This window comes from Mixophyes fleayi, chromosome 6 (genome assembly GCF_038048845.1).
Source record: "Mixophyes fleayi isolate aMixFle1 chromosome 6, aMixFle1.hap1, whole genome shotgun sequence".
NCBI lineage: Eukaryota > Metazoa > Chordata > Amphibia > Anura > Limnodynastidae > Mixophyes > Mixophyes fleayi.
In genome coordinates, this window is record NC_134407.1 from 164,504,393 (window position 1) to 164,528,987 (window position 24,595).

At 30.5% G+C, this 24,595-nt stretch overlaps 19 non-coding genes across 19 annotated transcripts; all 19 read left to right on the plus strand.

Moving 5' to 3' along the window:
- The first annotated feature begins 1,730 nt into the window (after positions 1 to 1,730).
- On the plus strand, positions 1,731 to 1,802 carry TRNAP-UGG (transfer RNA proline (anticodon UGG)). The gene has a single exon. It is a non-coding gene; the product is annotated as a tRNA-Pro (tRNA).
- A 927-nt stretch (positions 1,803 to 2,729) lies between these two features.
- Positions 2,730 to 2,801, plus strand: TRNAP-CGG (transfer RNA proline (anticodon CGG)). Its single transcript has one exon. It is a non-coding gene; the product is annotated as a tRNA-Pro (tRNA).
- Positions 2,802 to 3,748: 947 nt separating this feature from the next.
- On the plus strand, positions 3,749 to 3,820 carry TRNAP-UGG (transfer RNA proline (anticodon UGG)). Its single transcript has one exon. It is a non-coding gene; the product is annotated as a tRNA-Pro (tRNA).
- Positions 3,821 to 4,744: 924 nt separating this feature from the next.
- TRNAP-CGG (transfer RNA proline (anticodon CGG)) lies at positions 4,745 to 4,816 on the plus strand. Its single transcript has one exon. It is a non-coding gene; the product is annotated as a tRNA-Pro (tRNA).
- Positions 4,817 to 5,738: 922 nt separating this feature from the next.
- Positions 5,739 to 5,810, plus strand: TRNAP-UGG (transfer RNA proline (anticodon UGG)). The gene has a single exon. It is a non-coding gene; the product is annotated as a tRNA-Pro (tRNA).
- Positions 5,811 to 6,734: 924 nt separating this feature from the next.
- On the plus strand, positions 6,735 to 6,806 carry TRNAP-CGG (transfer RNA proline (anticodon CGG)). The gene has a single exon. It is a non-coding gene; the product is annotated as a tRNA-Pro (tRNA).
- Positions 6,807 to 7,729: 923 nt separating this feature from the next.
- Positions 7,730 to 7,802, plus strand: TRNAP-CGG (transfer RNA proline (anticodon CGG)). The gene has a single exon. It is a non-coding gene; the product is annotated as a tRNA-Pro (tRNA).
- A 921-nt stretch (positions 7,803 to 8,723) lies between these two features.
- TRNAP-CGG (transfer RNA proline (anticodon CGG)) lies at positions 8,724 to 8,795 on the plus strand. The gene has a single exon. It is a non-coding gene; the product is annotated as a tRNA-Pro (tRNA).
- A 922-nt stretch (positions 8,796 to 9,717) lies between these two features.
- TRNAP-UGG (transfer RNA proline (anticodon UGG)) lies at positions 9,718 to 9,789 on the plus strand. Its single transcript has one exon. It is a non-coding gene; the product is annotated as a tRNA-Pro (tRNA).
- Positions 9,790 to 11,701: 1,912 nt separating this feature from the next.
- Positions 11,702 to 11,773, plus strand: TRNAP-UGG (transfer RNA proline (anticodon UGG)). The gene has a single exon. It is a non-coding gene; the product is annotated as a tRNA-Pro (tRNA).
- A 922-nt stretch (positions 11,774 to 12,695) lies between these two features.
- On the plus strand, positions 12,696 to 12,767 carry TRNAP-CGG (transfer RNA proline (anticodon CGG)). Its single transcript has one exon. It is a non-coding gene; the product is annotated as a tRNA-Pro (tRNA).
- Positions 12,768 to 13,692: 925 nt separating this feature from the next.
- On the plus strand, positions 13,693 to 13,764 carry TRNAP-CGG (transfer RNA proline (anticodon CGG)). The gene has a single exon. It is a non-coding gene; the product is annotated as a tRNA-Pro (tRNA).
- A 923-nt stretch (positions 13,765 to 14,687) lies between these two features.
- Positions 14,688 to 14,759, plus strand: TRNAP-CGG (transfer RNA proline (anticodon CGG)). The gene has a single exon. It is a non-coding gene; the product is annotated as a tRNA-Pro (tRNA).
- A 922-nt stretch (positions 14,760 to 15,681) lies between these two features.
- TRNAP-UGG (transfer RNA proline (anticodon UGG)) lies at positions 15,682 to 15,753 on the plus strand. The gene has a single exon. It is a non-coding gene; the product is annotated as a tRNA-Pro (tRNA).
- A 1,916-nt stretch (positions 15,754 to 17,669) lies between these two features.
- TRNAP-CGG (transfer RNA proline (anticodon CGG)) lies at positions 17,670 to 17,741 on the plus strand. The gene has a single exon. It is a non-coding gene; the product is annotated as a tRNA-Pro (tRNA).
- A 1,917-nt stretch (positions 17,742 to 19,658) lies between these two features.
- TRNAP-CGG (transfer RNA proline (anticodon CGG)) lies at positions 19,659 to 19,730 on the plus strand. The gene has a single exon. It is a non-coding gene; the product is annotated as a tRNA-Pro (tRNA).
- A 1,919-nt stretch (positions 19,731 to 21,649) lies between these two features.
- TRNAP-UGG (transfer RNA proline (anticodon UGG)) lies at positions 21,650 to 21,721 on the plus strand. The gene has a single exon. It is a non-coding gene; the product is annotated as a tRNA-Pro (tRNA).
- Positions 21,722 to 22,642: 921 nt separating this feature from the next.
- TRNAP-CGG (transfer RNA proline (anticodon CGG)) lies at positions 22,643 to 22,714 on the plus strand. Its single transcript has one exon. It is a non-coding gene; the product is annotated as a tRNA-Pro (tRNA).
- A 923-nt stretch (positions 22,715 to 23,637) lies between these two features.
- Positions 23,638 to 23,709, plus strand: TRNAP-UGG (transfer RNA proline (anticodon UGG)). Its single transcript has one exon. It is a non-coding gene; the product is annotated as a tRNA-Pro (tRNA).
- Positions 23,710 to 24,595: the final 886 nt, after the last annotated feature.

A 24,595-nucleotide genomic window follows, 5' to 3' on the forward strand; every position in this document is an offset into this window, starting at 1 on the left:
TTTCTTTATAGGTACTTATGAATCTTGGTTTTATAATTTTAAAATAAGCAAATTTAGTAAAATGTGACTCCAATGCATAAATCTCAGATCACTTGTACATTTCTGTTCTGCAAAAGAAAACAATGTTCCTAAATAAATGTTATTATAACTTAAGAAATAAATAAATAAGGTCATTTATTTGGCTGCCTTTATTATCTACAGATGAGATTCTATTAAAAAGTAGATACTTTCTTGGTACTTTGAATCTTGGCTTCCAAATTTATAAATGTGAATACTTAGAAAAATCTCAATATCAACACTATGCAATCATAATAAAAAACGTATACCTTCATAAGTGCATACTTCGCAAAATATCAACCATTGGGTGCCATATGAGATAAACTATACATTTCTCCAGCGTAGATGACCTGGAATGGATTGAAAGAACAGTCTCATTTTGACACAAAAAACACTGCTAAAACTTACTCTTTTGTGTTGCTTATTTGTAAAAAAAAAAATATTTCTCACATAGAGTGTGATAGATTATCTCTTTAATTCCCAGAAAAAAAGAAACACTGTAGGCATCATAAATATTAAAATTGCATTATTGAAATGAGTTTGCTTTGTAAAATGTCTACTTTGAGGGAAAAAATTCTCTAATCTACAAGTTCCTTTTTGTCAAAATTAAAGTTCTTACATTTTTACATACTATTGCTTTAAAAAATCCGGAAAAACAACAAAACAGGTTCTTTTGTGTGGCTTGTTGGTCTAGGGGTATGATTCTCGCTTCGGGTGCGAGAGGTCCCGTGTTCAACTACCGGACGAGCCCATGGCTTTTAGTCATTTTTATCCTGTTATTTTTAGCTATTTCAGTCAAGCTAGGCATTTGAAGTTAGATTTTGCCATTTTCCCAAAATAGCTCTGATAAGATTGTCCAAAATAAATTCCTTATCTATTAGTGGGATGATTCTTAGTTAAAGTTTCAAAAAGTCTTGTTTGCCTAAAATGAGTAAGCAGCTTCTTTATAGGTACTTATGAATCTTGGTTTTATAATTTTAAAATAAGCAAATTTAGTAAAATGTGACTCCAATGCATAAATCTCAGATCACTTGTACATTTCTTTTCTGCAGAAGAAAACAATGTTCCTAAATAAATGTTATTATGACTTAAGAAATAAATAAATAAGGTCATTCATTTGGCTGCCTTTATTATCTACAGATAAGATTCTATTAAAAAGTAGATACTTTCTTGGTACTTTGAATCTTGGCTTCCAAATTTATAAATGTGAATACTTAGAAAAATCTCAATATCAACACTATGCAATCATAATAAAAAACGTATACCTTCATAAGTGCATACTTCGCAAAATATCAACCATTGGGTGCCATATGAGATAAACTATACATTTCTCCAGCGTAGATAACCTGGAATGGATTGAAAGAACAGTCTCATTTTGACACAAAAAACACTGCTAAAACTTACTCTTTTGTGTTGCTTATTTCTAAAAAAAAAATATTTCTCACATAGCGTGTGATAGATTATCTCTTTAATTCCCAGAAAAAAAGAAACACTGTAGGCATCATAAATATTAAAATTTCATTATTGAAATGAGTTTGCTTTGTAAAATGTCTACTTTGAGGAAAAAAAATCTCTACTCTACAAGTTCCTTTTTGTCAAAATTAAAGTTTTTAAATTTTTACTTATTATTGCTTTAAAAAATCCGAAAAACAACAAATCCGCTTCTTTCGTGTGGCTTGTTGGTCTAGGGGTATGATTCTCGCTTTGGGTGCGAGAGGTCCCGGGTTCAAATCCCGGACGAGCCCATGAATTTTAGTCATTTTTATCCTGGATTTTTTAGCTATTTCAGTCAAGCTAGGCATTTGAAGTTAGATTTTGCCATTTTTCCCAAATAGCTCTGATAAGATTGTCCAAAATAAATTCCTTATCTATTAGTGGGATGATTCTTAGTTAAAGTTTCAAAAAGTCTTGTTTGCCCAAAATGAGTAAGCAGTTTCTTTATAGGTACTTATGAATCTTGGTTTTATAATTTTAAAATAAGCAAATTTAGTAAAATGTGACTCCAATGCATAAATCTCAGATCACTTGTACATTTCTGTTCTGCAGAAGAAAACAATGTTCCTAAATAAATGTTATTATAACTTAAGAAATAAATAAATAAGGTCATTCATTTGGCTGCCTTTATTATCTACAGATAAGATTCTATTAAAAAGTAGATGCTTTCTTTGGTACTTTGAATCTTGGCTTCCAAACTTATAAATGTGAATACTTAGAAAAATCTCAATATCAACTCTATGCAATCATAATAAAAAACGTATACTTTCATAAGTGCATACTTCGCAAAATATCAACCATTGGGTGCCATATGAGATAAACTATACATTTCTCCAGCCTAAATGGCCTGGAATGGATTGAAAGAACAGTCTCATTTTGACACAAAAAACACTGCTAAAACTTACTCTTTTGTGTTGCTTATTTATAAAAAAAAAAAATATTTCTCACATAGAGTGTGATAGATTATCTCTTTAACTCCCAGAAAAAAAGAGACACTGTAGGCATCATAAATATTAAAATTGCATTATTGAAATGAGTTTGCTTTGTAAAATGTCTACTTTGAGGGAAAAAATTCTCTACTCTACAAGTTCCTTTTTGTCAAAATTAAATTTTTTAAATTTTTACATACTATTGCTTTAAAAAAATCCGGAAAAACAACAAAACAGGTTATTTTGTGTGGCTCGTTGGTCTAGGGGTATGATTCTCGCTTCGGGTGCGAGAGGTCCCGGGTTCAACTCCCGGACGAGCCCATGGCTTTTAGTCATTTTTATCCTGTTATTTTTAGCTATTTCAGTCAAGCTAGGCATTTGAAGTTAGATTTTGCCATTTTCCCAAAATAGCTCTGATAAGATTGTCCAAAATAAATTCCTTATCTATTAGTGGGATGATTCTTAGTTAAAGTTTCAAAAAGTCTTGTTTGCCCAAAATGAGTAAGCAGTTTCTTTATAGGTACTTATGAATCTTGGTTTTATAATTTTAAAATAAGCAAATTTAGTAAAATGTGACTCCAATGCATAAATCTCAGATCACTTGTACATTTCTTTTCTGCAGAAGAAAACAATGTTCCTAAATAAATGTTATTATGACTTAAGAAATAAATAAATAAATAAGGTCATTCATTTGGCTGCCTTTATTATCTACAGATAAGATTCTATTAAAAAGTAGATACTTTCTTGGTACTTTGAATCTTGGCTTCTAAATTTATAAATGTGAATACTTAGAAAAATCTCAATATCAACACTATGCAATCATAATAAAAAACGTATACCTTATAATAAAAAACGTATACCTTCATAAGTGCATACTTCGCAAAATATCAACCATTGGGTGCCATATGAGATAAACTATACATTTCTCCAGCGTAGATAACCTGGAATGGATTGAAAGAACAGTCTCATTTTGACACAAAAAACACTGCTAAAACTTACTCTTTTGTGTTGCTTATTTCTAAAAAAAAAATATTTCTCACATAGCGTGTGATAGATTATCTCTTTAATTCCCAGAAAAAAAGAAACACTGTAGGCATCATAAATATTAAAATTTCATTATTGAAATGAGTTTGCTTTCTAAAATGTCTACTTTGAGGAAAAAAAAACTCTACTCTACAAGTTCCTTTTTGTCAAAATTAAAGTTTTTAAATTTTTACTTATTATTGCTTTAAAAAATCCGAAAAACAACAAATCTGCTTCTTTCGTGTGGCTTGTTGGTCTAGGGGTATGATTCTCGCTTTGGGTGCAAGAGGTCCCGGGTTCAAATCCCGGACGAGCCCATGAATTTTAGTCATTTTTATCCTGGATTTTTTAGCTATTTCAGTCAAGCTAGGCATTTGAAGTTAGATTTTGCCATTTTTCCCAAATAGCTCTGATAAGATTGTCCAAAATAAATTCCTTATCTATTAGTGGGATGATTCTTAGTTAAAGTTTCAAAAAGTCTTGTTTGCCCAAAATGAGTAAGCAGTTTCTTTATAGGTACTTATGAATCTTGGTTTTATAATTTTAAAATAAGCAAATTTAGTAAAATGTGACTCCAATGCATAAATCTCAGATCACTTCTACATTTCTGTTCTGCAGAAGAAAACAATGTTCCTAAATAAATGTTATTATAACTTAAGAAATAAATAAATAAGGTCATTCATTTGGCTGCCTTTATTATCTACAGATAAGATTCTATTAAAAAGTAGATACTTTCTTGGTACTTTGAATCTTGGCTTCCAAATTTATAAATGTGAATACTTAGAAAAATCTCAATATCAACTCTATGCAATCATAATAAAAAACGTATACTTTCATAAGTGCATACTTCGCAAAATATCAACCATTGGGTGCCATATGAGATAAACTATACATTTCTCCAGCCTAAATGGCCTGGAATGGATTGAAAGAACAGTCTCATTTTGACACAAAAAACACTGCTAAAACTTACTCTTTTGTGTTGCTTATTTATAAAAAAAAAAATATTTCTCACATAGAGTGTGATAGATTATCTCTTTAACTCCCAGAAAAAAAGAAACACTGTAGGCATCATAAATATTAAAATTGCATTATTGAAATGAGTTTGCTTTGTAAAATGTCTACTTTGAGGGAAAAAATTCTCTACTCTACAAGTTCCTTTTTGTCAAAATTAAATTTTTTAAATTTTTACATACTATTGCTTTAAAACATCCGGAAAAACAACAAAACAGGTTCTTTTGTGTGGCTCGTTGGTCTAGGGGTATGATTCTCGCTTCGGGTGCGAGAGGTCCCGGGTTCAACTCCCGGACGAGCCCATGGCTTTTAGTCATTTTTATCCTGTTATTTTTAGCTATTTCAGTCAAGCTAGGCATTTGAAGTTAGATTTTGCCATTTTCCCAAAATAGCTCTGATAAGATTGTCCAAAATAAATTCCTTATCTATTAGTGGGATGATTCTTAGTTAAAGTTTCAAAAAGTCTTGTTTGCCCAAAATGAGTAAGCAGTTTCTTTATAGGTACTTATGAATCTTGGTTTTATAATTTTAAAATAAGCAAATTTAGTAAAATGTGACTCCAATGCATAAATCTCAGATCACTTGTACATTTCTTTTCTGCAGAAGAAAACAATGTTCCTAAATAAATGTTATTATGACTTAAGAAATAAATAAATAAGGTCATTCATTTGGCTGCCTTTATTATCTACAGATGAGATTCTATTAAAAAGTAGATACTTTCTACGTACTTTGAATCTTGGCTTCCAAATTTATAAATGTGAATACTTAGAAAAATCTCAATATCAACACTATGCAATCATAATAAAAAACGTATACCTTTATAAGTGCATACTTCGCAAAATATCAACCATTGGGTGCCATATGAGATAAACTATACATTTCTCCAGCGTAGATAACCTGGAATGGATTGAAAGAACAGTCTCATTTTGACACAAAAAACACTGCTAAAACTTACTCTTTTGTGTTGCTTATTTCTAAAAAAAAAATATTTCTCACATAGCGTGTGATAGATTATCTCTTTAATTCCCAGAAAAAAAGAAACACTGTAGGCATCATAAATATTAAAATTTCATTATTGAAATGAGTTTGCTTTCTAAAATGTCTACTTTGAGGAAAAAAAATCTCTACTCTACAAGTTCCTTTTTGTCAAAATTAAAGTTTTTAAATTTTTACTTATTATTGCTTTAAAAAATCCGAAAAACAACAAATCCGCTTCTTTCGTGTGGCTTGTTGGTCTAGGGGTATGATTCTCGCTTTGGGTGCAAGAGGTCCCGGGTTCAAATCCCGGACGAGCCCATGAATTTTAGTCATTTTTATCCTGGATTTTTTAGCTATTTCAGTCAAGCTAGGCATTTGAAGTTAGATTTTGCCATTTTTCCCAAATAGCTCTGATAAGATTGTCCAAAATAAATTCCTTATCTATTAGTGGGATGATTCTTAGTTAAAGTTTCAAAAAGTCTTGTTTGCCCAAAATGAGTAAGCAGTTTCTTTATAGGTACTTATGAATCTTGGTTTTATAATTTTAAAATAAGCAAATTTAGTAAAATGTGACTCCAATGCATAAATCTCAGATCACTTCTACATTTCTGTTCTGCAGAAGAAAACAATGTTCCTAAATAAATGTTATTATAACTTAAGAAATAAATAAATAAGGTCATTCATTTGGCTGCCTTTATTATCTACAGATAAGATTCTATTAAAAAGTAGATACTTTCTTGGTACTTTGAATCTTGGCTTCCAAATTTATAAATGTGAATACTTAGAAAAATCTCAATATCAACTCTATGCAATCATAATAAAAAACGTATACTTTCATAAGTGCATACTTCGCAAAATATCAACCATTGGGTGCCATATGAGATAAACTATACATTTCTCCAGCCTAAATGGCCTGGAATGGATTGAAAGAACAGTCTCATTTTGACACAAAAAACACTGCTAAAACTTACTCTTTTGTGTTGCTTATTTATAAAAAAAAAAATATTTCTCACATAGAGTGTGATAGATTATCTCTTTAACTCCCAGAAAAAAAGAAACACTGTAGGCATCATAAATATTAAAATTGCATTATTGAAATGAGTTTGCTTTGTAAAATGTCTACTTTGAGGGAAAAAATTCTCTACTCTACAAGTTCCTTTTTGTCAAAATTAAATTTTTTAAATTTTTACATACTATTGCTTTAAAACATCCGGAAAAACAACAAAACAGGTTCTTTTGTGTGGCTCGTTGGTCTAGGGGTATGATTCTCGCTTCGGGTGCGAGAGGTCCCGGGTTCAACTCCCGGACGAGCCCATGGCTTTTAGTCATTTTTATCCTGTTATTTTTAGCTATTTCAGTCAAGCTAGGCATTTGAAGTTAGATTTTGCCATTTTCCCAAAATAGCTCTGATAAGATTGTCCAAAATAAATTCCTTATCTATTAGTGGGATGATTCTTAGTTAAAGTTTCAAAAAGTCTTGTTTGCCCAAAATGAGTAAGCAGTTTCTTTATAGGTACTTATGAATCTTGGTTTTATAATTTTAAAATAAGCAAATTTAGTAAAATGTGACTCCAATGCATAAATCTCAGATCACTTGTACATTTCTTTTCTGCAGAAGAAAACAATGTTCCTAAATAAATGTTATTATGACTTAAGAAATAAATAAATAAGGTCATTCATTTGGCTGCCTTTATTATCTACAGATGAGATTCTATTAAAAAGTAGATACTTTCTACGTACTTTGAATCTTGGCTTCCAAATTTATAAATGTGAATACTTAGAAAAATCTCAATATCAACACTATGCAATCATAATAAAAAACGTATACCTTTATAAGTGCATACTTCGCAAAATATCAACCATTGGGTGCCATATGAGATAAACTATACATTTCTCCAGCGTAGATAACCTGGAATGGATTGAAAGAACAGTCTCATTTTGACACAAAAAACACTGCTAAAACTTACTCTTTTGTGTTGCTTATTTCTAAAAAAAAAATATTTCTCACATAGCGTGTGATAGATTATCTCTTTAATTCCCAGAAAAAAAGAAACACTGTAGGCATCATAAATATTAAAATTGCATTATTGAAATGAGTTTGCTTTGTAAAATGTCTACTTTGAGGGAAAAAATTCTCTACTCTACAAGTTCCTTTTTGTCAAAATTAAAGTTTTTACATTTTTACATACTATTGCTTTAAAAAATCCGAAAAAACAACAAAACAGGTTCTCTTGTGTGGCTCGTTGATCTAGGGGTATGATTCTCGCTTCGGGTGCGAGAGGTCCCGGGTTCAACTCCCGGACGAGCTCATGACTTTTAGTCATTTTTATCCTGTTATTTTTAGCTATTTCAGTCAAGCTAGGCATTTGAAGTTAGATTTTGCCATTTTCCCAAAATAGCTCTGATAAGATTGTCCAAAATAAATTCCTTATCTATTAGTGGGATGATTCTTAGTTAAAGTTTCAAAAAGTCTTGTTTGCCCAAAATGAGTAAGCAGTTTCTTTATAGGTACTTATGAATCTTGGTTTTATGATTTTAAAATGAGCAAATTTAGTAAAATGTGATTCCAATGCATAAATCTCAGATCACTTGTACATTTCTGTTCTGTAGAAGAAAACAATGTTCCTAAATAAATGTTATTATAACTTAAGAAATAAATAAATAAGGTCATTCATTTGGCTGCCTTTATTATCTAGAGATAAGATTCTATTAAAAATTAGATACTTTCTTGGTACTTTGAATCTTGGCTTCCAAATTTATAAATGTGAATACTTAGAAAAATCTCAATATCAACTCTATGCAATCATAATAAAAAACGTATACTTTCATAAGTGCATACTTCGCAAAATATCAACCATTGGGTGCCATATGAGATAAACTATACATTTCTCCAGCCTAAATGACCTGGAATGGATTGAAAGAACAGTCTCATTTTGACACAAAAAACACTGCTAAAACTTATTCTTTTGTGTTGTTTATTTGTAAAAAAAAATATTTCTCACATAGAGTATGATAGATTATCTCTTTAATTCCCAGAAAAAAAGAAACACTGTAGGCATCAAAAATATTAAAATTGCATTATTGAAATGAGTTTGCTTTGTAAAATGTCTACTTTGAGGAAAAAAATTCTCTACTCTACAAGTTCCTTTTTGTCAAAATTAAAGTTTTTATATTTTTAAATACTATTGCTTTAAAAAATCCGAAAAAACAACAAAACAGGTTCTTTTGTGTGGCTCGTTGGTCTAGGGGTATGATTCTCGCTTCGGGTGCGAGAGGTCCCGGGTTCAAATCCTGGATGAGCCCCTGACTTTTAGTCATTTTTATCCTGTTATTTTTAGCTATTTCAGTCAAGCTAGGCATTTGAAGTTAGATTTTGCCATTTTCCCAAAATAGCTCTGATAAGATTGTCCAAAATAAATTCCTTATCTATTAGTGGGATGATTCTTAGTTAAAGTTTCAAAAAGTCTTGTTTGCCCAAAATGAGTAAGCAGTTTCTTTATAGGTACTTATGAATCTTGGTTTTATAATTTTAAAATAAGCAATTTTAGTAAAATGTGACTCCAATGCATAAATCTGAGATCACTTGTACATTTCTGTTCTGCAAAAGAAAACAATGTTCCTAAATAAATGTTATTATAACTTAAGAAATAAATAAATAAGGTCATTCATTTGGCTGCCTTTATTATCTACAGATGAGATTCTATTAAAAAGTAGATACTTTCTTGGTACTTTGAATCTTGGCTTCCAAATTTATAAATGTGAATACTTAGAAAAATCTCAATATCAACACTATGCAATCATAATAAAAAACGTATACCTTCATAAGTGCATACTTCGCAAAATATCAACCATTGGGTGCCATATGAGATAAACTATACATTTCTCCAGCGTAGATGACCTGGAATGGATTGAAAGAACAGTCTCATTTTGACACAAAAAACACTGCTAAAACTTACTCTTTTGTGTTGCTTATTTTTTAAAAAAAATATTTCTCACAAAGAGTGTGATAGATTATCTCTTTAATTCCCAGAAAAAAAAAACACTGTAGGCATCATAAATATTAAAATTGCATTATTGAAATGAGTTTGCTTTGTAAAATGTCTACTTTGAGGAAAAAAATTCTCTACTCTACAAGTTCCTTTTTTTTCAAAATTAAAGTTTTTACATTTTTACATACTATTGCTTTAAAAAATCCGAAAAAACAACCAAACAAGTTCTTTTCTGTGGCTCGTTGGTCTAGGGGTATGATTCTCGCTTTGGGTGCGAGAGGTCCCGGGTTCAAATCCTGGACGAGCCCATGACTTTTAGTCATTTTTATCCTGTTATTTTTAGCTATTTCAGTCAAGTCATTTGAAGTTAGATTTTGCCATTTTCCCTAAATAGCTCTGATAAGATTGTCCAAAGTAAATTCCCTATCTATTAGTGGGATGATTCTTAGTTAAAGTTTCAAAAAGTCTTGTTTGCCCAAAATGAGTAAGCAGTTTCTTTATAGGTACTTATGAATCTTGGTTTTATAATTTTAAAATAAGGAAATTTAGTAAAATGTGACTCCAATGCATAAATCTCAGATCACTTGTACATTTCTGTTCTGCAGAAGAAAACAATGTTCCTAAATAAATGTTATTATAACTTAAGAAATAAATAAATAAGGTCATTCATTTGGCTGCCTTTATTATCTACAGATAAGATTCTATTAAAAAGTAGATACTTTGTAGGTACTTTGAATCTTGGCTTCCAAATTTATAAATGTGAATACTTAGAAAAATCTCAATATCAACACTATGCAATCATAATAAAAAACGTATACCTTCATAAGTGCATACTTCGCAAAATATCAACCATTGGGTGCCATATGAGATAAACTATACATTTCTCCAGCCTAAATGACCTGGAATGGATTGAAAGAACAGTCTCATTTTGACAAAAAAACACTGCTAAAACTTACTCTTTTGTGTTGCTTATTTATAAAAAAAAAATATTTCTCACATAGAGTGTGATAGATTATCTCTTTAATTCCCAGAAAAAAAGAAACACTGTAGGCATCATAAATATTAAAATTGCATTATTGAAATGAGTTTGCTTTGTAAAATGTCTACTTTGAGGGAAAAAATTCTCTAATCTACAAGTTCCTTTTTGTCAAAATTAAAGTTTTTACATTTTTACATACTATTGCTTTAAAAAATCCGGAAAAACAACAAAACAGGTTCTTTTGTGTGGCTTGTTGGTCTAGGGGTATGATTCTCGCTTCGGGTGCGAGAGGTCCCGGGTTCAACTACCGGACGAGCCCGTGGCTTTTAGTCATTTTTATCCTGTTATTTTTAGCTATTTCAGTCAAGCTAGGCATTTGAAGTTAGATTTTGCCATTTTCCCAAAATAGCTCTGATAAGATTGTCCAAAATAAATTCCTTATCTATTAGTGGGATGATTCTTAGTTAAAGTTTCAAAAAGTCTTGTTTGCCCAAAATGAGTAAGCAGTTTCTTTATAGGTACTTATGAATCTTGGTTTTATAATTTTAAAATAAGCAAATTTAGTAAAATGTGACTCCAATGCATAAATCTCAGATCACTTGTACATTTCTTTTCTGCAGAAGAAAACAATGTTCCTAAATAAATGTTATTATGACTTAAGAAATAAATAAATAAGGTCATTCATTTGGCTGCCTTTATTATCTACAGATAAGATTCTATTAAAAAGTAGATACTTTCTTGGTACTTTGAATCTTGGCTTCCAAATTTATAAATGTGAATACTTAGAAAAATCTCAATATCAACACTATGCAATCATAATAAAAAACGTATACCTTCATAAGTGCATACTTCGCAAAATATCAACCATTGGGTGCCATATGAGATAAACTATACATTTCTCCAGCGTAGATAACCTGGAATGGATTGAAAGAACAGTCTCATTTTGACACAAAAAACACTGCTAAAACTTACTCTTTTGTGTTGCTTATTTCTAAAAAAAAAATATTTCTCACATAGCGTGTGATAGATTATCTCTTTAATTCCCAGAAAAAAAGAAACACTGTAGGCATCATAAATATTAAAATTTCATTATTGAAATGAGTTTGCTTTCTAAAATGTCTACTTTGAGGAAAAAAAATCTCTACTCTACAAGTTCCTTTTTGTCAAAATTAAAGTTTTTAAATTTTTACTTATTATTGCTTTAAAAAATCTGAAAAACAACAAATCCGTTTCTTTCGTGTGGCTTGTTGGTCTAGGGGTATGATTCTCGCTTTGGGTGCGAGAGGTCCTGGGTTCAAATCCCGGACGAGCCCATGAATTTTAGTCATTTTTATCCTGGATTTTTTAGCTATTTCAGTCAAGCTAGGCATTTGAAGTTAGATTTTGCCATTTTTCCCAAATAGCTCTGATAAGATTGTCCAAAATAAATTCCTTATCTATTAGTGGGATGATTCTTAGTTAAAGTTTCAAAAAGTCTTGTTTGCCCAAAATGAGTAAGCAGTTTCTTTATAGGTACTTATGAATCTTGGTTTTATAATTTTAAAATAATCAAATTTAGTAAAATGTGACTCCAATGCATAAATCTCAGATCACTTGTACATTTCTGTTCTGCAGAAGAAAACAATGTTCCTAAATAAATGTTATTATAACTTAAGAAATAAATAAATAAGGTCATTCATTTGGCTGCCTTTATTATCTACAGATAAGATTCTATTAAAAAGTAGATACTTTCTTGGTACTTTGAATCTTGGCTTCCAAATTTATAAATGTGAATACTTAGAAAAATCTCAATATCAACACTATGCAATCATAATAAAAAACGTATACCTTCATAAGTGCATACTTCGCAAAATATCAACCATTGGGTGCCATATGAGATAAACTATACATTTCTCCAGCGTAGATGACCTGGAATGGATTGAAAGAACAGTCTCATTTTCACACAAAAAACACTGCTAAAACTTACTCTTTTGTGTTGCTTATTTTTTAAAAAAAATATTTCTCACAAAGAGTGTGATAGATTATCTCTTTAATTCCCAGAAAAAAAGAAACACTGTAGGCATCATAAATATTAAAATTGCATTATTGAAATGAGTTTGCTTTGTAAAATGTCTACTTTGAGGGAAAAAATTCTCTACTCTACAAGTTCCTTTTTGTCAAAATTAAATTTTTTAAATTTTTACATACTATTGCTTTAAAAAATCCGGAAAAACAACAAAACAGGTTCTTTTGTGTGGCTCGTTGGTCTAGGGGTATGATTCTCGCTTCGGGTGCGAGAGGTCCCGGGTTCAACTCCTGGACGAGCCCATGCCTTTTAGTCATTTTTATCCTGTTATTTTTAGCTATTTCAGTCAAGCTAGGCATTTGAAGTTAGATTTTGCCATTTTCCCAAAATAGCTCTGATAAGATTGTCCAAAATAAATTCCTTATCTATTAGTGGGATGATTCTTAGTTAAAGTTTCAAAAAGTCTTGTTTGCCCAAAATGAGTAAGCAGTTTCTTTATAGGTACTTATGAATCTTGGTTTTATGATTTTAAAATGAGCAAATTTAGTAAAATGTGACTCCAATGCATAAATCTCAGATCACTTGTACATTTTTTTTCTGCAGAAGAAAACAATGTTCCTAAATAAATGTTATTATGACTTAAGAAATAAATAAATAAGGTCATTCATTTGGCTGCCTTTATTATCTACAGATAAGATTCTATTAAAAAGTAGATACTTTCTTGGTACTTTGAATCTTGGCTTCCAAATTTATAAATGTGAATACTTAGAAAAATCTCAATATCAACACTATGCAATCATAATAAAAAACGTATACCTTCATAAGTGCATACTTCGCAAAATATCAACCATTTGGTGCCATATGAGATAAACTATACATTTCTCCAGCGTAGATGACCTGGAATGGATTGAAAGAACAGTCTCATTTTGACACAAAAAACACTGCTAAAACTTACTCTTTTGTGTTGCTTATTTATAAAAAAAAAAAATATTTCTCACATAGAGTGTGATAGATTATCTCTTTAACTCCCAGAAAAAAAGAAACACTGTAGGCATCATAAATATTAAAATTGCATTATTGAAATGAGTTTGCTTTGTAAAATGTCTACTTTGAGGGAAAAAATTCTCTACTCTACAAGTTCCTTTTTGTCAAAATTAAATTTTTTAAATTTTTACATACTATTGCTTTAAAACATCCGGAAAAACAACAAAACAGGTTCTTTTGTGTGGCTCGTTGGTCTAGGGGTATGATTCTTGCTTCGGGTGCGAGAGGTCCCGGGTTCAACTCCCGGACGAGCCCATGGCTTTTAGTCATTTTTATCCTGTTATTTTTAGCTATTTCAGTCAAGCTAGGCATTTGAAGTTAGATTTTGCCATTTTCCCAAAATAGCTCTGATAAGATTGTCCAAAATAAATTCCTTATCTATTAGTGGGATGATTCTTAGTTAAAGTTTCAAAAAGTCTTGTTTGCCCAAAATGAGTAAGCAGTTTCTTTATAGGTACTTATGAATCTTGGTTTTATGATTTTAAAATGAGCAAATTTAGTAAAATGTGACTCCAATGCATAAATCTCAGATCACTTGTACATTTCTGTTCTGTAGAAGAAAACAATGTTCCTAAATAAATGTTATTATAACTTAAGAAATAAATAAATAAGGTCATTCATTTGGCTGCCTTTATTATCTAGAGATAAGATTCTATTAAAAATTAGATACTTTCTTGGTACTTTGAATCTTGGCTTCCAAATTTATAAATGTGAATACTTAGAAAAATCTCAATATCAACTCTATGCAATCATAATAAAAAACGTATACTTTCATAAGTGCATACTTCGCAAAATATCAACCATTGGGTGCCATATGAGATAAACTATACATTTCTCCAGCCTAAATGACCTGGAATGGATTGAAAGAACAGTCTCATTTTGACACAAAAAACACTGCTAAAACTTATTCTTTTGTGTTGTTTATTTGTAAAAAAAAAATATTTCTCACATAGAGTATGATAGATTATCTCTTTAATTCCCAGAAAAAAAGAAACACTGTAGGCATCAAAAATATTAAAATTGCATTATTGAAATGAGTTTGCTTTGTAAAATGTCTACTTTGAGGAAAAAAATTCTCTACTCTACAAGTTCCTTTTTGTCAAAATTAAAGTTTTTATATTTTTAAATACTATTGCTTTAAAAAATCCGAAAAAACAACAAAACAGGTTCTTTTGTGTGGCTCGTTGGTCTAGGGGTATGATTCTCGCTTCGGGTGCGAGAGGTCCCGGGTTCAAATCCTGGATGAGCCCCTGACTTTTAGTCATTTTTATCCTGTTATTTTTAGCTATTTCAGTCAAGCTAGGCATTTGAAGTTAGATTTTGCCATTTTCCCAAAATAGCTCTGATAAGATTGTCCAAAATAAATTCCTTATCTATTAGTGGGATGATTCTTAGTTAAAGTTTCAAAAAGTCTTGTTTGCCCAAAATGAGTAAGCAGTTTCTTTATAGGTACTTATGAATCTTGGTTTTATAATTTTAAAATAAGCAATTTTAGTAAAATGTGACTCCAATGCATAAATCTCAGATCACTTGTACATTTCTGTTCTGCAAAAGAAAACAATGTTCCTAAATAAATGTTATTATAACTTAAGAAATAAATAAATAAGGTCATTCATTTGGCTGCCTTTATTATCTACAGATGAGATTCTATTAAAAAGTAGATACTTTCTTGGTACTTTGAATCTTGGCTTCCAAATTTATAAATGTGAATACTTAGAAAAATCTCAATATCAACACTATGCAATCATAATAAAAAACGTATACCTTCATAAGTGCATACTTCGCAAAATATCAACCATTGGGTGCCATATGAGATAAACTATACATTTCTCCAGCGTAGATGACCTGGAATGGATTGAAAGAACAGTCTCATTTTGACACAAAAAACACTGCTAAAACTTACTCTTTTGTGTTGCTTATTTTTTAAAAAAAATATTTCTCACAAAGAGTGTGATAGATTATCTCTTTAATTCCCAGAAAAAAAAAACACTGTAGGCATCATAAATATTAAAATTGCATTATTGAAATGAGTTTGCTTTGTAAAATGTCTACTTTGAGGAAAAAAATTCTCTACTCTACAAGTTCCTTTTTTTTCAAAATTAAAGTTTTTACATTTTTACATACTATTGCTTTAAAAAATCCGAAAAAACAACCAAACAAGTTCTTTTCTGTGGCTCGTTGGTCTAGGGGTATGATTCTCGCTTTGGGTGCGAGAGGTCCCGGGTTCAAATCCCGGACGAGCCCATGACTTTTAGTCATTTTTATCCTGTTATTTTTAGCTATTTCAGTCAAGTCATTTGAAGTTAGATTTTGCCATTTTCCCAAAATAGCTCTGATAAGATTGTCCAAAGTAAATTCCCTATCTATTAGTGGGATGATTCTTAGTTAAAGTTTCAAAAAGTCTTGTTTGCCCAAAATGAGTAAGCAGTTTCTTTATAGGTACTTATGAATCTTGGTTTTATAATTTTAAAATAAGGAAATTTAGTAAAATGTGACTCCAATGCATAAATCTCAGATCACTTGTACATTTCTGTTCTGCAGAAGAAAACAATGTTCCTAAATAAATGTTATTATAACTTAAGAAATAAATAAATAAGGTCATTCATTTGGCTGCCTTTATTATCTACAGATAAGATTCTATTAAAAAGTAGATACTTTGTAGGTACTTTGAATCTTGGCTTCCAAATTTATAAATGTGAATACTTAGAAAAATCTCAATATCAACACTATGCAATCATAATAAAAAACGTATACCTTCATAAGTGCATACTTCGCAAAATATCAACCATTGGGTGCCATATGAGATAAACTATACATTTCTCCAGCCTAAATGACCTGGAATGGATTGAAAGAACAGTCTCATTTTGACACAAAAAACACTGCTAAAACTTACTCTTTTGTGTTGCTTATTTATAAAAAAAAAAAATATTTCTCACATAGAGTGTGATAGATTATCTCTTTAATTCCCAGAAAAAAAGAAACACTGTAGGCATCATAAATATTAAAATTGCATTATTGAAATGAGTTTGCTTTGTAAAATGTCTACTTTGAGGGAAAAAATTCTCTAATCTACAAGTTCCTTTTTGTCAAAATTAAAGTTTTTACATTTTTACATACTATTGCTTTAAAAAATCCGGAAAAACAACAAAACAGGTGCTTTTGTGTGGCTTGTTGGTCTAGGGGTATGATTCTCGCTTCGGGTGCGAGAGGTCCCGGGTTCAACTACCGGACGAGCCCGTGGCTTTTAGTCATTTTTATCCTGTTATTTTTAGCTATTTCAGTCAAGCTAGGCATTTGAAGTTAGATTTTGCCATTTTCCCAAAATAGCTCTGATAAGATTGTCCAAAATAAATTCCTTATCTATTAGTGGGATGATTCTTAGTTAAAGTTTCAAAAAGTCTTGTTTGCCCAAAATGAGTAAGCAGTTTCTTTATAGGTACTTATGAATCTTGGTTTTATAATTTTAAAATAAGCAAATTTAGTAAAATGTGACTCCAATGCATAAATCTCAGATCACTTGTACATTTCTTTTCTGCAGAAGAAAACAATGTTCCTAAATAAATGTTATTATGACTTAAGAAATAAATAAATAAGGTCATTCATTTGGCTGCCTTTATTATCTACAGATAAGATTCTATTAAAAAGTAGATACTTTCTTGGTACTTTGAATCTTGGCTTCCAAATTTATAAATGTGAATACTTAGAAAAATCTCAATATCAACACTATGCAATCATAATAAAAAACGTATACCTTCATAAGTGCATACTTCGCAAAATATCAACCATTGGGTGCCATATGAGATAAACTATACATTTCTCCAGCGTAGATAACCTGGAATGGATTAAAAGAACAGTCTCATTTTGACACAAAAAACACTGCTAAAACTTACTCTTTTGTGTTGCTTATTTCTAAAAAAAAAATATTTCTCACATAGCGTGTGATAGATTATCTCTTTAATTCCCAGAAAAAAAGAAACACTGTAGGCATCATAAATATTAAAATTGCATTATTGAAATGAGTTTGCTTTGTAAAATGTCTACTTTGAGGGAAAAAATTCTCTACTCTACAAGTTCCTTTTTGTCAAAATTAAATTTTTTAAATTTTTACATACTATTGCTTTAAAAAATCCGGAAAAACAACAAAACAGGTTCTTTTGTGTGGCTCGTTGGTCCAGGGGTATGATTCTCGCTTCGGGTGCGAGAGGTCCTGGGTTCAACTCCCGGACGAGCCCATGCCTTTTAGTCATTTTTATCCTGTTATTTTTAGCTATTTCAGTCAAGCTAGGCATTTGAAGTTAGATTTTGCCATTTTCCCAAAATAGCTCTGATAAGATTGTCCAAAATAAATTCCTTATCTATTAGTGGGATGATTCTTAGTTAAAGTTTCAAAAAGTCTTGTTTGCCCAAAATGAGTAAGCAGTTTCTTTATAGGTACTTATGAATCTTGGTTTTATAATTTTAAAATAAGCAAATTTAGTAAAATGTGACTCCAATGCATAAATCTCAGATCACTTGTACATTTCTTTTCTGCAGAAGAAAACAATGTTCCTAAATAAATGTTATTATGACTTAAGAAATAAATAAATAAGGTCATTCATTTGGCTGCCTTTATTATCTACAGATGAGATTCTATTAAAAAGTAGATACTTTCTACGTACTTTGAATCTTGGCTTCCAAATTTATAAATGTGAATACTTAGAAAAATCTCAATATCAACACTATGCAATCATAATAAAAAACGTATACCTTCATAAGTGCATACTTCGCAAAATATCAACCATTGGGTGCCATATGAGATAAACTTTACATTTCTCCAGCGTAGATAACCTGGAATGGATTGAAAGAACAGTCTCATTTTGACACAAAAAACACTGCTAAAACTTACTCTTTTGTGTTGCTTATTTCTAAAAAAAAAATATTTCTCACATAGCGTGTGATAGATTATCTCTTTAATTCCCAGAAAAAAAGAAACACTGTAGGCATCATAAATATTAAAATTGCATTATTGAAATGAGTTTGCTTTGTAAAATGTCTACTTTGAGGGAAAAAATTCTCTACTCTACAAGTTCCTTTTTGTCAAAATTAAAGTTTTTACATTTTTACATACTATTGCTTTAAAAAATCCGAAAAAACAACAAAACAGGTTCTCTTGTGTGGCTCGTTGATCTAGGGGTATGATTCTCGCTTCGGGTGCAAGAGGTCCCGGGTTCAACTCCCGGACGAGCTCAAGACTTTTAGTCATTTTTATCCTGTTATTTTTAGCTATTTCAGTCAAGCTAGGCATTTGAAGTTAGATTTTGCCATTTTCCCAAAATAGCTCTGATAAGATTGTCCAAAATAAATTCCTTATCTATTAGTGGGATGATTCTTAGTTAAAGTTTCAAAAAGTCTTGTTTGCCCAAAATGAGTAAGCAGTTTCTTTATAGGTACTTATGAATCTTGGTTTTATGATTTTAAAATGAGCAATTTAGTAAAATGTGACTCCAATGCATAAATCTCAGATCACTTGTACATTTCTTTTCTGCAGAAGAAAACAATGTTCCTAAATAAATGTTATTATGACTTAAGAAATAAATAAATAAGGTCATTCATTTGGCTGCCTTTATTATCTACAGATAAGAGTCTATTAAAAAGTAGATACTTTCTTGGTACTTTGAATCTTGGCTTCCAAATTTATAAATGTGAATACTTAGAAAAATCTCAATATCAACACTATGCAATCATAATAAAAAACGTATACCTTCATAAGTGCATACTTCGCAAAATATCAACCATTTGGTGCCATATGAGATAAACTATACATTTCTCCAGCGTAGATGACCTGGAATGGATTGAAAGAACAGTCTCATTTTGACACAAAAAAACACTGCTAAAACTTACTCTTTTGTGTTGCTTATTTTTAAAAAAAAATATTTCTCACAAAGAGTGTGATAGATTATCTCTTTAATTCCCAGAAAAAAAGAAACACTCTAGGCATCATAAATATTAAAATTGCATTATTGAAATGAGTTTGCTTTGTAAAATGTCTACTTTGAGGGAAAAAATTCTCTACTCTACAAGTTCCTTTTTGTCAAAATTAAATTTTTTAAATTTTTACATACTATTGCTTTAAAAAATCCGGAAAAACAACAAAACAGGTTCTTTTGTGTGGCTCGTTGGTCTAGGGGTATGATTCTCGCTTCGGGTGCGAGAGGTCCCGGGTTCAACTCCCGGACGAGCCCATGGCTTTTAGTCATTTTTATCCTGTTATTTTTAGCTATTTCAGTCAAGCTAGGCATTTGAAGTTAGATTTTGCCATTTTCCCAAAATAGCTCTGATAAGATTGTCCAAAATAAATTCCTTATCTATTAGTGGGATGATTCTTAGTTAAAGTTTCAAAAAGTCTTGTTTGCCCAAAATGAGTAAGCAGTTTCTTTATAGGTACTTATGAATCTTGGTTTTATAATTTTAAAATAAGCAAATTTAGTAAAATGTGACTCCTTATGCATAAATCTCAGATCACTTGTACATTTCTTTTCTGCAGAAGAAAACAATGTTCCTAAATAAATGTTATTATGACTTAAGAAATAAATAAATAAGGTCATTCATTTGGCTGCCTTTATTATCTACAGATGAGATTCTATTAAAAAGTAGATACTTTCTACGTACTTTGAATCTTGGCTTCCAAATTTATAAATGTGAATACTTAGAAAAATCTCAATATCAACACTATGCAATCATAATAAAAAACGTATACCTTCATAAGTGCATACTTCGCAAAATATCAACCATTGGGTGCCATATGAGATAAACTATACATTTCTCCAGCGTAGATAACCTGGAATGGATTGAAAGAACAGTCTCATTTTGACACAAAAAACACTGCTAAAACTTACTCTTTTGTGTTGCTTATTTCTAAAAAAAAAATATTTCTCACATAGCGTGTGATAGATTATCTCTTTAATTCCCAGAAAAAAAGAAACACTGTAGGCATCATAAATATTAAAATTGCATTATTGAAATGAGTTTGCTTTGTAAAATGTCTACTTTGAGGGAAAAAATTCTCTACTCTACAAGTTCCTTTTTGTCAAAATTAAAGTTTTTACATTTTTACATACTATTTCTTTAAAAAATCCGAAAAAACAACAAAACAGGTTCTCTTGTGTGGCTCGTTGATCTAGGGGTATGATTCTCGCTTCAGGTGCAAGAGGTCCCGGGTTCAACTCCCGGACGAGCTCAAGACTTTTAGTCATTTTTATCCTGTTATTTTTAGCTATTTCAGTCAAGCTAGGCATTTGAAGTTAGATTTTGCCATTTTCCCAAAATAGCTCTGATAAGATTGTCCAAAATAAATTCCTTATCTATTAGTGGGATGATTCTTAGTTAAAGTTTCAAAAAGTCTTGTTTGCCCAAAATGAGTAAGCAGTTTCTTTATAGGTACTTATGAATCTTGGTTTTATGATTTTAAAATGAGCAAATTTAGTAAAATGTGACTCCAATGCATAAATCTCAGATCACTTGTACATTTCTTTTCTGCAGAAGAAAACAATGTTCCTAAATAAATGTTATTATGACTTAAGAAATAAATAAATAAGGTCATTCATTTGGCTGCCTTTATTATCTACAGATAAGATTCTATTAAAAAGTAGATACTTTCTTGGTACTTTGAATCTTGGCATCCAAATTTATAAATGTGAATACTTAGAAAAATCTCAATATCAACACTATGCAATCATAATAAAAAACGTATACCTTCATAAGTGCATACTTCGCAAAATATCAACCATTTGGTGCCATATGAGATAAACTATACATTTCTCCAGCGTAGATGACCTGGAATGGATTGAAAGAACAGTCTCATTTTGACACAAAAAAACACTGCTAAAACTTACTCTTTTGTGTTGCTTATTTTTAAAAAAAAATATTTCTCACAAAGAGTGTGATAGATTATCTCTTTAATTCCCAGAAAAAAAGAAACACTGTAGGCATCATAAATATTAAAATTGCATTATTGAAATGAGTTTGCTTTGTAAAATGTCTATTTTGAGGAAAAAAAATCTCTACTCTACAAGTTCCTTTTTGTCAAAATTAAAGTTTTTAAATTTTTACTTATTATTGCTTTAAAAAACCCAAAAAAACAACAAAACAGGTTCTTTCGTGTGGCTTGTTGGTCTAGGGGTATGATTCTCGCTTTGGGTGCGAGAGGTCCCGGGTTCAAATCCCGGACGAGCCCATGCCTTTTAGTCATTTTTATCCTGTTATTTTTAGCTATTTCAGTCAAGTCATTTGAAGTTAGATTTTGCCATTTTCCCAAAATAGCTCTGATAAGATTGTCTAAAATAAATTCCCTATCTATTAGTGGGATGATTCTTAGTTAAAGTTTCAAAAAGTCTTGTTTGCCCAAAATGAGTAAGCAGTTTCTTTATAGGTACTTATGAATCTTGGTTTTATAATTTTAAAATAAGCAAATTTAGTAAAATGTGACTCCAATGCATAAATCTCAGATCACTTGTACATTTCTGTTCTGCAGAAGAAAACAATGTTCCTAAATAAATGTTATTATAACTTAAGAAATAAATAAATAAGGTCATTCATTTGGCTGCCTTTATTATCTACAGATAAGATTCTATTAAAAAGTAGATACTTTGTAGGTACTTTGAATCTTGGCTTCCAAATTTATAAATGTGAATACTTAGAAAAATCTCAATATCAACACTATGCAATCATAATAAAAAACGTATACTTTCATAAGTGCATACTTCGCAAAATATCAACCATTGGGTGCCATATGAGATAAACTATACATTTCTCCAGCCTAAATGGCCTGGAATGGATTGAAAGAACAGTCTCATTTTGACACAAAAAACACTGCTAAAACTTACTCTTTTGTGTTGCTTATTTATAAAAAAAAAAAATATTTCTCACATAGAGTGTGATAGATTATCTCTTTAACTCCCAGAAAAAAAGAAACACTGTAGGCATCATAAATATTAAAATTGCATTATTGAAATGAGTTTGCTTTGTAAAATGTCTACTTTGAGGGAAAAAATTCTCTACTCTACAAGTTCCTTTTTGTCAAAATTAAATTTTTTAAATTTTTACATACTATTGCTTTAAAAAATCCGGAAAAACAACAAAACAGGTTCTTTTGTGTGGCTCGTTGGTCTAGGGGTATGATTCTCGCTTCGGGTGCGAGAGGTCCCGGGTTCAACTCCCGGACGAGCCCATGGCTTTTAGTCATTTTTATCCTGTTATTTTTAGCTATTTCAGTCAAGCTAGGCATTTGAAGTTAGATTTTGCCATTTTCCCAAAATAGCTCTGATAAGATTGTCCAAAATAAATTCCTTATCTATTAGTGGGATGATTCTTAGTTAAAGTTTCAAAAAGTCTTGTTTGCCCAAAATGAGTAAGCAGTTTCTTTATAGGTACTTATGAATCTTGGTTTTATAATTTTAAAATAAGCAAATTTAGTAAAATGTGACTCCAATGCATAAATCTCAGATCACTTGTACATTTCTTTTCTCCAGAAGAAAACAATGTTCCTAAATAAATGTTATTATGACTTAAGAAATAAATAAATAAGGTCATTCATTTGGCTGCCTTTATTATCTACAGATGAGATTCTATTAAAAAGTAGATACTTTCTACGTACTTTGAATCTTGGCTTCCAAATTTATAAATGTGAATACTTAGAAAAATCTCAATATCAACACTATGCAATCATAATAAAAAACGTATACCTTCATAAGTGCATACTTCGCAAAATATCAACCATTGGGTGCCATATGAGATAAACTATACATTTCTCCAGCGTAGATAACCTGGAATGGATTGAAAGAACAGTCTCATTTTGACACAAAAAACACTGCTAAAACTTACTCTTTTGTGTTGCTTATTTTTTAAAAAAAAATATTTCTCACATAGCGTGTGATAGATTATCTCTTTAATTCCCAGAAAAAAAGAAACACTGTAGGCATCATAAATATTAAAATTGCATTATTGAAATGAGTTTGCTTTGTAAAATGTCTATTTTGAGGAAAAAAAATCTCTACTCTACAAGTTCCTTTTTGTCAAAATTAAAGTTTTTAAATATTTACTTATTATTGCTTTAAAAAATCCAAAAAAACAACAAAACAGGTTCTTTTGTGTGGCTTGTTGGTCTAGGGGTATGATTCTCGCTTTGGGTGCGAGAGGTCCCGGGTTCAAATCCTGGACGAGCCCATGACTTTTAGTCATTTTTATCCTGTTATTTTTAGCTATTTCAGTCAAGTCATTTGAAGTTAGATTTTGCCATTTTCCCAAAATAGCTCTGATAAGATTGTCCAAAATAAATTCCCTATCTATTAGTGGGATGATTCTTAGTTAAAGTTTCAAAAAGTCTTGTTTGCCCAAAATGAGTAAGCAGTTTCTTTATAGGTACTTATGAATCTTGGTTTTATAATTTTAAAATAATCAAATTTAGTAAAATGTGACTCCAATGCATAAATCTCAGATCACTTGTACATTTCTGTTCTGCAGAAGAAAACAATGTTCCTAAATAATTGTTATTATGACTTAAGAAATAAATAAATAAGGTCATTCATTTGGCTGCCTTTATTATCTACAGATAAGATTCTATTAAAAAGTAGATACTTTGTAGGTACTTTGAATCTTGGCTTCCAAATTTATAAATGTGAATACTTAGAAAAATCTCAATATCAACACTATGCAATCATAATAAAAAACGTACACCTTCATAAGTGCATACTTCGCAAAATATCAACCATTGGGTGCCATATGAGATAAACTATACATTTCTCCAGCGTAGATGACCTGGAATGGATTGAAAGAACAGTCTCATTTTGACACAAAAAACACTGCTAAAACTTACTCTTTTGTGTTGCTTATTTTTTAAAAAAAATATTTCTCACAAAGAGTGTGATAGATTATCTCTTTAATTCCCAGAAAAAAAGAAACACTGTAGGCATCATAAATATTAAAATTGCATTATTGAAATGAGTTTGCTTTGTAAAATGTCTACTTTGAGGGAAAAAATTCTCTAATCTACAAGTTCCTTTTTGTCAAAATTAAAGTTTTTACATTTTTACATACTATTGCTTTAAAAAAT